The sequence below is a fragment of the Bidens hawaiensis genome, unplaced genomic scaffold (genome assembly GCF_021521415.1).
Source record: "Bidens hawaiensis isolate Kalapana, Puna unplaced genomic scaffold, B.hawaiensis_p1.1 tig00039071_1, whole genome shotgun sequence".
In the NCBI taxonomy this organism is placed as follows: Eukaryota; Viridiplantae; Streptophyta; class Magnoliopsida; order Asterales; family Asteraceae; genus Bidens; species Bidens hawaiensis.
This window is the reverse complement of record NW_027496872.1, coordinates 65,180-71,310: the sequence shown is the minus strand read 5'-3', so window position 1 is coordinate 71,310 and position 6,131 is coordinate 65,180. Positions and strand designations below refer to the sequence as shown.

The window sequence follows — 6,131 nt, the reverse complement described above, 5'->3', positions numbered from 1 at the left end:
CTTTATTATTATTCTCACTTCAACCCAGTACACGTTGCGGTAATGAAATACTAAGTTCAAACTAGAACAAAATACAATAATTAGTTCAAACTAGAATTTTTAGTTTAATTCACTTCTTCTATTCAATCTAACCTTGAGACCATGCTTCATCTGAAGTACAATAGAATCTGCTGGAACCACGGGATGACCTTCCTCCAAATGAATGTGGTAACGGTGAATGATTATGGTTGACACTATCTTCAACTGTGACAAAGCCATATTCTTGCCAAAACAAGTTCTTGGTCCAGCATTAAATGTTGAGAACTTGTATGATGGCTCATGCTTGATTCCTCCTCTATTAGAAATCCACCTTTCAGGCTTAAACTCCGCACAATCCTCTCCCCATATTGATTTCATCCTTCCCATAGAATAAAAAGAAAGAATAACGTTGGTGTTTTGATCAACTCGGTGACCACTTGGAAGGATTTCTAGTTGCAATGGAGATTTCTGGTTGAAAGGGACAGAAGGATATAATCTTAAGGATTCACACAAAGCTCCATGAAGATAAACCATTTCGTCTAATACTTTCTTATTCCATCTTCTACATGCTTTGGCCTCCAAATGTGTTTGGATCTCGTCTAGAATCTTATCTTCTACGTTCGGGTTTCTAGCAAGAAGATAAAAGAACCAAGATAGGGCACTACTAATGGTATCTTTTCCTGCTGCCATGAGATTAACTAAGGTGTCTCTTAGAAATTTTGTGGGATATAAAATAAATGCCACTTTGATCTCTAAGCTCTTTCATGATCGTTGTGAAAAATACGAACCTTTCCGCGTCATGGTTCATGTTATTGTACTCCCTTTGTTTTTCAGCTAAGCATTTGTATATGAATTGATCAAGATTTTTCCATGCATCACTTAACTTCTTCGCTTTCCCTACTCTAAGAATATGTTGCAGCTTCCAAAGAAACCGGGGCGTAGCAAGCCTGAACAAAATAGCTTCTTCGCCATCTGTGAAGGCTTTTGAATATGGAATGTAAGGAAAATCAAGAGACAAGCTTTCTGGGTCTTTATCAAGAAGTAATGTGCATGCATTATCAAACGCAAACCTTTGAAATATGTCTTGCAAATCAATCTGAGTGCCACACACACAAATATAATCAAGTATAGGGACAAGCCCATTTTCCACTTTGTTCCAAACAATTGTTTCCATGTTATTATGAAATCTAGAATTCTTGAGTATAGAAAATATAACCTTGCGGTTGATCTCCCATATCTTATCATCAGAATTGAAAATTCCATCTCCCAGGACATCAAAGATCTCACGAACTTTGTTTCCTTTGGGATAATTTCTAAAGTTTTTGCTTAAAATGTGGTGGATGTTTTATGTTTAAAGGATCGGCGGTAAGTAATGTGTCCATATTGGCAAACCAAGGGCCTTTGAACATGACGACTTTGTATCAGAATTTCGGTGGTGTAGTCATGGAGTCTGTGAGCGTTTGCAAGTATCCCTGGTAACATACCAAAAATTGGACAGTTTGTTGGGATGAAAGTTATTTGTTTTTTATGCATATACATAGTTATTAAAATTGAAACACTGAGAAATAGAAAGAGACAGACAAAATATTCAAGAAAAGCCATGAGGAGGAGAAATGGTATGAGTTTATCTTTGGTTAGATTATATGGGACAGTGAGAAGCGGTGTCTAGTGTGTACGTGTAATAATGATAATGGCCTCTAAATAAGCCAAAAATATATCTTCTCCTACAACCATATCTTGATTTAATTAAATTCTGACGTTCAATATTCAGTTTTCCTGGCATTAACTTCCCGTTACCACCCATACCATGACGAGCAGCATGTTGAGTTCGTAGATACAAGATGTTCACTTTGCAAATAATTTACGTAGCAGACATCTAGAATATTTTTATATATGACGGTAACCATCTCCATAGAAAAAGAAAACGTGCATTTTAAATACAATGGGTTTGATGTAACATTTGTTAATTTTCAAATCCGAAAACCAAATTCGTTTAAAATTTTGGATCTTTGTTTATTAATAAAGTGAGTATTTATTGAGTATTTATGCATGATATGCTGTTTAGATGTTATAAAATTGTTTACAAGTTAAATTTCATGTATTTCAAACCATTATTGCATTTAAAACAAAATCCAATGGTTAAATGCTACGTTTACCTACCACGTTATTATCAACCTCATTATTTCAATTACATGTTACGATGTTCATAATTCAAATGTTTTCATTCTTTAATTTCATTGTAGGTTCCTCCGGGGCGTCGCTGATCGATACGAGATCCGCACGAGGTCTAGGAGTGCGGAATCCTCCTAGACTCGTTTAATGGTGTAGAAGACGAAGAACACGATTACACATAAACAAACACACGAACAAATACACGAATGGAATAAACGAATCTGCAGATCCTTTATATAATAACCAAACCACGTTACAAACCGAACAAAAACAAAGACACGGCCGACCCGAGGTGAGCTCTACCTCGGGCCGTCCCACACGAATCTACCTCTCTGTTTCTCTATAGACAATTGCACTGAAACACAAAACACTCTAACTTTCTGGATACTAAACCCTAAACAAGACACACATATATATAGATAACTAACTTCGTAGGCTTGGGCTTGGGCCTGTAGGCGAAGTTGTTCTAACTTCGCCTATGGCGTTTCCGCTGGTCAGAATTGCATAGCGACGATCACAAAATGCACCAACATTCATTACCTCTTTTATTTTGTTTTCAACATCGTTACTTGGTTCAGACTACTATGATTTCATTTATTTGACTTAGAGTTTTCGTGTTATCCTTGGCCTGAATGGTCTATCAATGTGTTTTGTAAAGTTTTTAACCTTTTAACTCATTACCTTTTTTTTATTATTTTTATTTTCAACGTTATATATGAGAATTTTATTTATTTATCTAAGGTCTATGCCTTAAAACTACACAATATAACAAGTTATATATATATAGACCATCCGACGATAGATGTAATTATGGGTCGACACGTAATTATCAAAGTACTCGCATGGAAAATATAATAAATCCGGTTGTGTGAAATAGCTCGGAACTTGGAATGATTTGGGGGAACGGGACAAATGCAATATGATAAGGGCATGGTGGATACACCGCTGGTACATCCTATATATAAGTGTCATTGTCAAAATTTTTATTTGTGGCGTTCTTTCGGGTCATTCAAAGATCGACCTTATTTTATTTTAATTATGTATGTATAAAATTGTTAAAATTTCTAACAACTATGTGTATTAGTTGTTATCGTTTAAAATTTTTATTTTTATTTTAATTTCGGGACGAAATTTCTAAAAGTTGTAAGTCCTGTAACATTCGTTACTTTTCAAACCCGAAAATCCGATCCGTTTTTTAAATTTTTGGGTTTTATTTATAAATATATGTATAAAAACATATTATAATATCCAACTCCATAATAAAATATACATCCAACATTTCTAATCCCCGATGTGACACCAGCATTTTCAGGTTAACTCCCTTAACTAAACCCAGTTAAATCCTGTTGACTGTGTCAGTAAACCCCTGTTGACTGTGTCAGTAAACCCAGTTAGTTCTGTTAACTACGTTGATGAACTCTCATGCATGTAGTGTCATGTATGCATACATTTGAGTTAGTCGTGTCGTTGACCTAAACAAAAGTAACTTGTTACATATGTTATGATAATAATATGTTACATGTACTTTATACGATAGGTATAATGTGTTATATGATCAATATGTTACATGACTAGTTGTTATATACTTATGTGATTTATAAGAAAGTTAGATGATTAAACTTGTTACATTATAATATGTTACATGTTATGTTCCCTAGCTAAACCAATAAACCTTAGACAATATAATACATAGAAATGGTTTAAAAAGTTGTATCATGACACCTATGTTAATATCAAGTTACCTAAGGTTGAATTTTATTAAAGTGGGATTAAAGGTTTGTTATTAATTCAACAAGGAGTTAAAAACTCTTGGTAATCAAACTTTTCCCTTTCCTTTTTATCCCTCTTGGCCGAAATCTATCACTCACACACACACAAAACACTTTTGCAAAAACTCTCTCAAATTATCCTCATACAAGTATTGTTTTGGTAATTCTTGGAATCAATATGATTGAATCTTTGGATTAAGCAACTAGGTAATCATAGTTAACATATATTTGCTTTATGTTTTTCTTTATGATTTTATCTTAGAAACATGATATTTTTATCCAAATGATTTGGATTATAGTGATAAATATTTGATTAAAAGTGTTCGTTGTGTCTTGGTATAAAAGTTTGAATCTTTTATTTATATATGTAACATCCCGAAATTTTTAAAGTAATATTAATTATATTAGTTAATATGGATGGGAAGGTTTACTCGGGTTAGTGGAGAAATAACAAATAAAGCAGGAGTTAGTATGGGTCGGGATAGTGTTGAGTAATGGATATGGGTTATGGACTTGGGAAAGAAGGAAGAGACCATGGGCTTAAGCCCATGATCCATAATTATATAAACCTTAAATTCCCATTTTTCATTCATTTCACACATATTCCCTACACCACCAAAACACACACTTAACTCTCTCTCATCCTACCTTTTCTCTCTAGCCGAAACCAAGATAGAAAACTGATCCCGAGTCAAGGTAATGATAGTATTATGTTGTATGAGCTCAAACCCGTTAGATTTAGTCACGAAACGACGAGCCGACACCGTTAAACCATTGAAGTCACGATATCTGGGTGGAATCGGGTATAAACCTAACCTAAGATGAGCTTAGGGATCACCCTAGCTCAGATATGGATCGAACGGGACGAAAAAAGGTGAAAACGGTGGTGAAACGAGCGAGATCTCGCTCTTCCGGCGAGATCCCGGTTTTCCGGTGAAGGCGGAGCCGGAGTTGGGTGTACGAGGTAAGGATGTCAGAGATTGTTCTCTGACAGACCTAACCCTAGTTCGTTAGCGGTGACTTAACGAACTAGAAGGCAATTCGTTAATCCATTTCGTTAAGAGGAAGTAACGAACTAGAAGTAGTTTGTTAAGTCATTATAAGTAACGAAGAAGCTCCAATTCATTAAGTAGTTCGTTAAGGAAGAACTGACGAATGAACCCCAGTTCGTTAAGGGTTCAGTTCGTTAAAGGACCAGTTCGTTATAAAGGTCCAATTCGTTATGAAAGATGACGAACTAGAATAACGAATCAGCTAACAAATCAGGACAAGGAAGCTGGATAATGAATCAGATCATGTGCTAGATAACGAATTAGACTGTGATCCGATAATGAATTAGGCTTAATTTTTTATAGAAAATGTGATAGCGAATTAGATGATAATTTAAAATCGTAATGAAAAATGTGTAAAGACAGTTAATGGAAATAAAATTTTTCCAAGCTGACCTGTCAGCTTGACCCTAGCCAGGGGCTCTACCCCTTGGACCTTGCTAGGGGCTGCCGCCCCTAGACCCCGCTGCTAGGGGCGCTGCCCCCGGACCCCGTTCGTTGAGGGTTGTAAATATACTAGAAACACGTTATGAATAGTAATAGTTAATTGATATGTGTAATTGTTATACAGTTAGTCGCGCATAGCTAAAAAAGGAGTGACTGTTAACCGAGTTCAGATGAGTTTCTAGCCCCATTCCTTGTTATATTTTCGGGGTTGTGTGCATACTCGATGTGATTAGTTAATACACATACCTTAAGTGGTAAGTGTATGCCATATATGATGTATATGTGATAGGCATGAATAATTGCTTGTCGGTACGCGAACGATCTTCGGATATCGCGCGTATTGTCTGGTTAGAGATAAAGATATGAATGTTATATGTAACGTAAGGATGATGTATGAACATTACAAGTGAACACTTGTCGGGGGCATGAACAATCTTCGGATATTGCACGTATCACAAGGGGTATGATTGCTAAATGAATGATGTAAAGAACGCCTAGAGTGTTCTTATGCTATAATGTAATTATGGTGTAAGTGAAGTATGTGTATACAGGTACATGAATGGTATTTTGAGTTCTATGTCCGACGTAGTAAGTTAGGATGGCGAATCCCTCTAACTTCTGTTGGACATAGACTTGGCAGGTGATGGCGTAGTTAAGGACTGCAGGCCTTATACGT

The 6,131-nt window shown here is 35.8% G+C and overlaps 1 pseudogene; it reads right to left on the bottom strand.

The window, feature by feature from the left end:
• On the bottom strand, positions 1-1,702 carry LOC143590934 (alkane hydroxylase MAH1 pseudogene; annotated as a pseudogene).
• Between the last annotated feature and the right edge of the window lie 4,429 nt (positions 1,703-6,131).